We start from the raw sequence: 9495 nt of genomic DNA on the forward strand, positions 1-9495 counted from the left end.
ATGATACAGCGCCCCCTGGAGCAGAGAAAGTTACGGGACTTGCTCAAGGGCCCAACAGTGGCAGCTTGGCAGTGCTGGGGCTTTAACCCCCGACCTTCTGATCAGTTACCCAGAGCCGTAACCTTAACCATCAAGCCACCACTGCACCACTTACACTGGTTCTCATTCATCGGGAGCAACTCGGGGTTCAGCGTCTCGCCCAAGGACACTCCGGCATGCGGAGTCACGTGGGCCGGGAATCGAACCGCCAACCCGACGATTAACGTACAACCCGCTCTACCACCTGAACCACAGCCGCACAGTACAATGGATAGAGTAGTCCTGTTCATTGTGAAGTGGTGTGAAGTTTACAAAAACGATTAGAAGAACAATATAGACCAGAGCTCTTACTAGTACTGCGTCGTGTATTTTATCCAGTTATGGTTAATTATACAACCGAGACGTTCAATGTTTTGTACATCATACACAATTTGAACACAAATCTCACTGCTTTACGTATGCGGAATAGGGATTAAACAATTATAATATCAATCATGTGATGAAATTATGTCGCTTTATGTTTTTTTTTTTTTTTTTTTGTTTTTTTTACCTATCGCGGGAGGGCAGGGGTGTCTTATCCGGAAAGGGTCGGTGTGGACGCAGGTTTTCATTCTCACCTGGAAGTCTGAAAAGTCTGAAAGCTGAACCGATTAAACACGTGGACTCGGGTGTGGCTCCTGCTTGCACCCACACCTGCCCTTTACGGATACGCTTGGACACCCCTGATCAAGGGTACTGCGACCTTTTCTAAAAAAAAAAAAAAAATTTTAATGTTAAAAATGATTTAAAATAAAAAGGAACTTCGAGTAAATATTTATTGTAATGTGGGTACGGTGGTTTATAATAGTGCGCGTGTAAACTTCTCTAGTGTCTGGATCTTAACGCACTGAGCATGTGCACCAGCACAATGATCACGGATCAATAACACGTACTCGTCCCCTCACTTTACTAACCCGCGCCTACACGTCAGGATCTCGTTCCCGCACGGTAAGGCGTTCGGCCGTGCGTTATTTATTTATTTATTTATTTATTTATTTATTTAAATGAGGGATGCCACCGCTGGTGCTCTGTAGGAGACGGGAGGAACAAGATGGAGAATGACGCCAGTAATATGCATGCTTAGTGTGTGCTGTCATCATAGTGGCACTTTTTTTTTCCAGTCTACCTTCCAGCAGAAAAACCAGCGAGATCCCAAAGCATCTGTGCTGTGTCACTTCCTAAACGGTCCCCATGCAGGAAAATAATCGTTCTGTCCTGAGACTCAGCCGCGGCGTCCCGACGGGCGACGAGTTAAACGTCCACGAAAGCCGAGTTAGTGGAATGTTCGAGGAGCACAGCTGGTGTACTGTCCATGTGTGTTCAGCACTCATTTATCTGCATTCACACTCTTCTGAAGTGCAGGATCTGATCTGATCTGATCTGATCTGATCTGACGGGAGTGGTTTAATATTGTGCTACGGCGCCAGAGTGTTCCGAACGATCAAACGGCATGCAGGAAGAAAGAATAAACAAAAAGACTGTTGCTGCTAATCTCTGCAAGTTTAAGGAGTTTATAAAGGTCACAGTGAACTTCAGCCTCCCCTTCTGGGATCTGGGCTTGGCACTTGGTGTGTGTGTGTGTGTGTGTGTGTGTGTGTGTGTGTGTGTGTGTGTGAGAGAGAGAGAATGACAAGAATGCATTGAGCTTTTACATAGAACAGATCATTCACAGAGTATCAGGAGATGGATGTGGACACGACAGGCTCTGGAGCGGGTCAGTACACTCGGTCTAGACGGAGGGAATGCACGTGTATGTGTGGGTCTGTGTAACTTCGACGGGGGGTGGTGGGGGGTGGGGACGGTATTATGTGGTTGTTGGGCCTTACTCAGCGTAGTTTCTGCAACACTGTTCTGCTGTACTCTGTGTACCGAGCGAACAGTGAACAGGACGCCATTTAGGACTCGGTCTTACTGTGTAAAATCACCTGACCCGATTATGTTTACAAAGCGTATGATCTTGGTTCGTTTGATCCAGTGCTGCTGAGGTTTCTGTTGGAGCCGGTGTAACATTGTACGCCAATACTGACCGGTGATTGTATATTAAATATTAAGCAGCTTAAACGAAATGAATTCGACAGCGCTAGCCCGTAGCGTTCATTTCTCATCTGTCACTCGGTCAAAATGGATTCTTTTCCCCGTCTCGATCCCTCATGTACCTAACGATTGAGGCTCGGGAAAAGATCTCTGCTCGTTAGAACCGCGTGCATGTGAATGGAAGATGTTCAGTAGCGGGTTTTGTCGGGTGATCTCGCGGCCCGAGGGGTTGTCTGACTTCACTTTAAGTTGATGATCACACCAGGCAGAAATGGCACGAAAGTCGATGAGGGTATGAGAAACAGCAGGGCGAGAAGCTGTGAGCTCGGAACATCATGAAAGTTTGAATGATGGAGATGTTTAGGCCCAAACTTTAGAAATGTGTCGTCTGTTAGTCACAGAGGGAGTTGTTATGTAACTTATTTGTGTCAGGGATGCCAGGCACAATTCTCCTCCATGTGCAGTGTTTGCCACAGAGGAGGGGGGGGGTGTTGAAGTACCACGGATCTGTTTTCTACATCTGTTTATACAGATATTTTGAGTATGATCGATAGAGTCGATACTGTAGTCTGAACCGCAACCTCACCCTGGCGTTCTCGGCTCTCCGTGCCGTCAGGTCCAGGAGTCCGTGTCGGTTCTTTCTGCATCGATTCGCTTTTGCTCCTATAAATCCGTGTTAAATCACGGCCTTCTTACGATTCTATTAAACTCCGTGTTCCGTGTCGTTCCTGGACATGCGGTCTGAATTACTTCAGTCAAAACAGTCGTGTCGGGTAAATAAGCCTGTATTTTCACTAAGGTTAAATGCTAAATGGTCTGCACTTATATAGCGCTTTTTTAACCTTAGCGGTTGGACAAAGGTTATTCTAGTACAGCGGTCTTTTACCTGGACCGGCCGCCCACGCGTAACCTATGTGTAGGAAACCAAAATGCTCTAATTAGAACGAGTGGCTTCTCTGTGACCTTCTTCGGTGGATGATTTTCCCCAAACAGTTAGCTCGACTTCCAGCTTTTCACACGGGTTATTTTTTTACACACGCCAGGAATGCATTTTATTTGACACGGTCTACGAGATCCATGATTCTCAGGGTGGGGTCTGTGATGGTTAGCCAAGGGTCCGTGATGTTTAAACGTGGTTCCATGTACTTGAAGCATATCTTTTAAATAGATCGACCCTGTGGCCAAATCACCGGGGTTGTCACACCAGGAAGTCAGCGGGATTGTTCGGCTCCGTGTGCAGAAATCAAACGCGCATGATTATAGAACGAAGCAAAGTCCAAAGAGCACATTTTCACAAGCATACATGGGTAGAAGGCCGCATACTAAAACGTCATGCAGGTAATCCAGACACGAGGGCTCAGATCGACTTCTCACGGAAAACAAAACACATGCTTGAGGTTTCGGTGATTCACAGCGATTGTTATTGTAGGTAATGTGAGAGGCATCAGACCATATTTCGTGTCTTTTCTCAGATCTGTGGTGGAGAGCTAGACGGTGTTAACCCAGGCACAATCTTGGGTGGCGCTTACAGCCCGTCAGCCTGGGGTTTCTGCTGTCAGGCAGCTCACTGGAGTCTTACACGCACTGACTCGCAAGTCTGCTCGCGTAATAGCATCCACCGCAGGCACTTTTGAAGGCACTCTCAACCAATCCAAGAGTAGGGGCTAATTGCAAACGAACAATGTAGGGTTTTAAAGCATTGGCTTCTCGGGGATCTGGCTGAGTAGTGTTGGTTGGTCCCACTGAAAGCTGCATATGCAGAGGGGATAGACTGTGCTTGGATAATGTGAGCCCAGAAAGTTATCCTTGCTCCGACATGTGACTCAGGGGGCTCATTCATATTCACACACAAACCCATAAGCAATAGAGCATATCCAAAAAAACAAAACAAAACAAGAGTCACGAAAGCAATCCAGAAATCATTGGTACATCGGTAATGTATGGCAAACTATAGAACATGGCTGTGAATTACTCGGAAGGTGGCAATACTTTGCAAGGACAACACTGTGAAAGGAGTTCTGGTCTACGAGATCCACTCGAGTCGGTTGTAACAGGAAACAGGAGCATGAGATTACAGGAAATGAACCAAAACCAGAACTCCTCCGAGCCTGACCTGTGCTGGTCCGGGTGGGCATTGTGGGTATCAAGTGTGACGGGAATCTTTTGCACCCGTTGACGTTTTTAGCCTTTACAGTATGGGTGGTGCACGTCATATTTTCTCCCAGGAGATGATTACTCTAATGTAAGATCCACTCGTACCGGGCTCGATGGTGTGGCTTAAACCCCGGTCCGTGGTTTGCTGAGAAGTATGTGTTTTACTCGGTTGCAGTTCAGTTCTGGCGTTTACTGTACAGTGCGGGCGGGAGCTTTTGAGGAAAATGCCATTCGGACACTTTCGAAGCCCTTCTGCTCACTGTTCTATAATATAAAAACATCTTGCGCAAGGTGATAAACAATGGAATCGGTTGAGAGTAGTGTGCGTAAGGTGTTACATTTTTATATGCTCTGTAATTGTAACCGACAACAGATGAGCTGCGTCTCAAATCAACCTTCAAAAGTAGTTACCGATCTAGAGAGTACAGGAGACCGGCACACAGTACAGACCCTTTGGTTGGTTTGAAGGCTACGTGAGCAGTTTAGGCTAAAGTGTAGTAGGACAATCGGTTAGCGTTAGTGCTGAATAACGTTCTTGGATTGTACATACGGTGTACGCACGCGGTATACGCGTGTTCAATACTTCTTCCCCGTGTCGTTCCTCTTTATTACACACAACTTTTATTTATGGACTTTAACGTTGTGAATTCTTTATATTTCCGGATTTCTTGAGTTAGTACTGAAGTCTGGTGAAAATTTCATGTGAATGACCTCACTGGACATATATTTACTGAATTTTTTTTTTTTTTTTGTCGTGTCCAATACCCCCCCCCCCCCCCCCCCCCCACTGTAAGTATGTGATTTGAGACACAGCGCTAGCTTGTTCAGCGGGTGATGCATGGGGACGTTTGTCCATTGTTACCGCTGAACGCTAGCGTCAGGACGGTGAACAAGTCTAAAATAACACAGTCTGTTCATCTAAACAGTGGCTTGATTGAAAGCGGCTTCCAGTCAAAGTTGAACACAATATTAGCGCACGAAATGCTTCTTCGATATTTCCTATTCATTTGTGAAATAAATAAATGAAACGAAGGAGGAGATGGAGAGTCTCTCTCACAGCCCCATTTGTAAATCAAACAACCCACGGTCTGGTACGTCTCCTCCAGCAGACATGAGAGAGCTTCATTAGGAGTTGTCTTAAAAAGGAGAGCTGAGGGAAAGCAGAGAGTAAACAGTCTTAAGTGTTTAGAGTCAAGAAGTGAAGACCTTATATAGTGTTATTCCTCTCTGTGGTCTCTCTCGCGCTCTCTCGCGCTCTCTCTGTGCATGTTTGGGTGGATGCAGTGGACTGTAGAGAGTAAGGCAGGGATGCTCTGCTCAGATCGAGGTAACTGATGTGGTTTGAATTAAAGTAGGACTCATGAGATGGCGGAAGCGGTCCATCCAGCAGCTCCAGCCAGGGATTCAGCATCGAGTCATATCGGATCATTTTTGGGAAAGGGACGTTTGTCTCTCCAGAGCCGTGTCTGATGCCCGGCTATGCTCTCGTGGTTTCCTGTGTTCTGCACAGAGCTGTAGCACCAAGTCCCAGGTGGGTGTGTGTTTTATCTCGAATAAATGCTCTGCTACTTCTGCTGGTCGCTTAGGTTGTTCCAAGCGTGCGAGAAAGATGGGTTTCAGGTTCACGTGTAGGAGGCAGAGTGGAAAAGTGTCCCGACCCTGGAACGGCGTCAAACCCGAACGCTGTGTGTACTTAGGAATGTAGTAATGTGGGTGTGCGGACTCACAGAGCTGGAAGGGGCGCGAGGGCTTGTTTCTCATGACCACGGTCAGAAACACATGGACATGCCCAAACATGTTGCAGGATATAGACGTAGAGTTTAAAGCAGGCTTTTATTAAGAAATGCATTATTACTTCACATTGTCCAGTAAGAATGAATATTTTAGAACACATTATATGTGATGTATAAGTTTTCCAGCGCATTCATTAAATCTGTATCACCCTGCGATGTTTAAGCAATATATTACAGTGACTGCGTTCACACGGACAGCGGGAATCTAATCACTGAGCTTATTCTGAATAAGACAGTATTCTGATTAAGGTGTTTACATGAGTCGCTTTTAGAATATTCCTTTCATGTTCAGGTTTTACGTGTTATAGAACAGAGATCGATTAACGACACACGTCATTACGTCCCCGCGCCACGCCGTCCGACGTCCCTCCAGAATTTCACGTATCGACGTACAGTCGGTCTTCGTTATGGGACCGTATACAGTTTTGGGTGTATTTATTAAAAATTTTTACGAACGCTTCAAGTGCGGTTAATTATCTGTCGTGCCGTACGTGCAAATAGACGAACGCTTGAAGCCGTGGGCTGCGTCCCAAACCGCGTACGTATAGTAGCTGTGATGCATGTATTTCTCCTACTACAGGCCTATAGCAGGTAAGTATGCGATTTGGGACGCGGCCGTGCTCTCTTGTTTACCGTGAAACGGTCGAGCGCTGCCGTGTGTGTACGTGTCCTGTCGCACACACGACGTTAATAGTGTGATTAAAGTGTATACGTGTCTGTAACGCACGTCGATAACGCGACTAAAACAGGAATACTCCACACGTCTTAATTCCGTCCGTGTTTACTTCGAGTACGACTTTAATCGGATTAAGGTCATCAATAATCTCTGTTTACATGCTAGTTTCTTAATCAGAGTATCGTCTTAATATCGGATTATCGTTGTCCGTGTAAACGCACTGAGTGTTGAAATAAAAGCACTTCACAGTACTGAGTGTTTCAGTGGGCACGTGACGCCCTGACGGGCCACAAATGTGGCAACACGTTTTGCACAATATAGAATTCTGTAATAACGCACTACTTTGCAACCTGACCTGCGTCAAATGCTGTGTGTGTCGAAGTCTTCAAAACAGTTTCACGTTCCCGGTCGGAAAGATTAACACGTGGAGACAGCTCGAGTTCGAAGACGAGCCGGTTCAGATCATCATCCACACACGCCGAAGTGAAACACAGCTCGGCGTTCAAATCTTCGAAATGATACCCCGCTGTTTGGAAGAGCGACGCAGCGAAGAGCCTTGTGTATCTTCTTCTTGTCTGTCGCGGTACACGGCAGGTTTCGTGTGTTGCCGTGTTGTTTGTATATTGCATCCTTTATCAACAGGGAAGGAATTGCTTTTCAATCCTAAAAAGGATTTAGCATTTAATGGCTTCTCATTAAAGAGATCAGATGACATACGAGGCATGTAACGAGGGTGTTTTTTTTTTTTTTTCTTCCCCTCAGCGTGGCATGTCGTACATATTTCACAAATGAAAAGCGGTACCCTGGAGTAACTGAAGTTCAATGTCTTTATGGCTTTACTATGAGGGTGGATCGTTAAAGTCTAGCCGAGAATTTCACTGACGTGTTCTAATAGTACATCAGTACAGCTGAGACGCCCCGCCCCGCCCCCCCCTCCTCTCTCTCTCCCCTTCCCCCCCACCTCCCTGGAAGGGTCCGACGGAAAATTTGCTCGGTGACCTCATTGGGCTGGATTCTGTGAGGTCATTATGACGAAATCGCTCAACAAACTCAGGAATTCGAAACGACTGACTTACTTCCAGTCACTTCCTGGTTGTAACACATACAGTCATGGGAAAAGAAAGTACACCCTCTATCAATTCAGTTCTTCAATTCAATCCGTTCTGAAATCCCAGCGGATTTCTATATGTAGTTATATATTTTTTCTTTCCGCAAAACATTCAGAAACCTGGTGGGGAAAAATAAGTACACCCTTGCTACTTCCACAATCATTGAGAGTAATAAGCAGGCAGGCGTTACTAATGAAATGCACACGATTATTTAAACCATCAGGACGTGTGATCGCCGCTGGCAAAGCTGCACTTTTGCCAATTTGGTGTTCTGGAGCACTCGGGTGCGTGTCTACATCATGCCAAGTAGAAAGGCTTCAGAGACTTTGCTCATCAACCTGGAAAGGGTTATAAGGCCATCGCCAAACAATGCCAAATTCACCATTCAACCGGATTGTTTACAAATACAGAGCGTTCAAGACAGCTGCCGGTCTTCCCAGTAGTAGGCATCCCAGCAAATTCCGTCCGACGTCGGACCGCTAAATGCTCAGAAAAGCCCAAGAGCTACACCATGTGAACTACAGGCCACTGTAAGAACGTTTAAACGTATGTTCAATCAGAAAAAAGACCGAACAAGTATGACTTTCCTGGAAGGGTGGCTAGGAAAGACGACCTTCTTAGAGCATGATGTTTGGTCATCATGCACAGCGGCACGTTCGGCGAAAACAGCTCTCGTTTTGACGCACAGCTATGGACAGGAGTGGGTTGTGGGACACTATTATGGGGTGGCAGGAAGATTTCTCCACATTGACCACATATTTTTTTCATGGACAGTAAACAGTAGGCCATGTAAAAACGAAACGATCGCGTCGCGTCGCATGATCAGCTGTGAAGAATATTAGCGTATTAGCTAACTTGTCGACGTTTCAGGTCGTGGTGGTGTTTGAAACGCCTGCTGGACGAGTACTTGGACACGTTGGTGGCATTGATTTATTTTGCGGTGAATGGGTGTATTAACTTTTGCACAGGGATTTTGTTTGTCTGTTGGCTCTTTGTGATTATCAGAATAGATTGTATTCTCCTTTCCAATAAAATGTCTGGCGATTGTTTTTCACTATTGACCGCCGTGAGATGTTCGTGCAGGCTCTGTTGCGTTCTGGAGAATGTTTTTAGTTTATAAATATGAAATAAAATTTACAAGTTCAATTTAACATTCAAGCTAAAGTGAAATGTTTTTTTTGTTGTTGTTGTTGTTTTTTGGCCAAAGAATCGAATCGAAGATTTTCCAATTAATGTAAATGGTGATGGTACTTCGAAAGTGCTTAATTACGCAATTTTTCTTTCGCCTGGTTTTTATTTTTATTTATTTCTTTATTTTGACCGGCGCTCTCCTGCTCAACACCGAGCCGCATCGAGAGTCCAAATGTCAGCTCTGTGAATATTAGACGACTGTTTTATGTAAAAGTATTATACCGACACGTGCTGTTATGTTTTGAAAACGGTTTACGGCACATTACTGCAGAATCCCTTAAACGTCCACCGTCCAGAGGTTCATGTGGGTGTTGTTTCACACCTCAGGTCTTTCTGTCTATTGTTTTATTATTTATTATATTATTCATTTTATTTATTATAGACCGTCTATAATGTAATATTCGAATAATATAAATAATGTAGACGGTCTATAGTGTATGATTATTATAATATAAATAAT

The 9495-nt window shown here is 45.1% G+C and overlaps 1 protein-coding gene across 3 annotated transcripts in view; it reads left to right on the forward strand.

Annotated features, from left to right (window-relative positions):
• Positions 1-9495, forward strand: part of peak1 (pseudopodium-enriched atypical kinase 1) — an 81609-nt gene that overhangs the window by 18022 nt on the left and 54092 nt on the right. The window contains exon 1 of one of the 3 annotated variants that reach the window (XM_017485674.3): positions 5069-5797. The exons of the other annotated variants lie outside the window; for them this stretch is intronic. The gene's annotated coding sequence lies outside the window, so the exon portion shown is untranslated. Of the gene's footprint in view, positions 1-5068; positions 5798-9495 lie in introns of those variants that run through there. 3 annotated transcript variants of the gene reach the window in all.

The sequence above is a fragment of the Ictalurus punctatus genome, chromosome 14 (assembly GCF_001660625.3).
Source record: "Ictalurus punctatus breed USDA103 chromosome 14, Coco_2.0, whole genome shotgun sequence".
Lineage (NCBI taxonomy): Eukaryota > Metazoa > Chordata > Actinopteri > Siluriformes > Ictaluridae > Ictalurus > Ictalurus punctatus.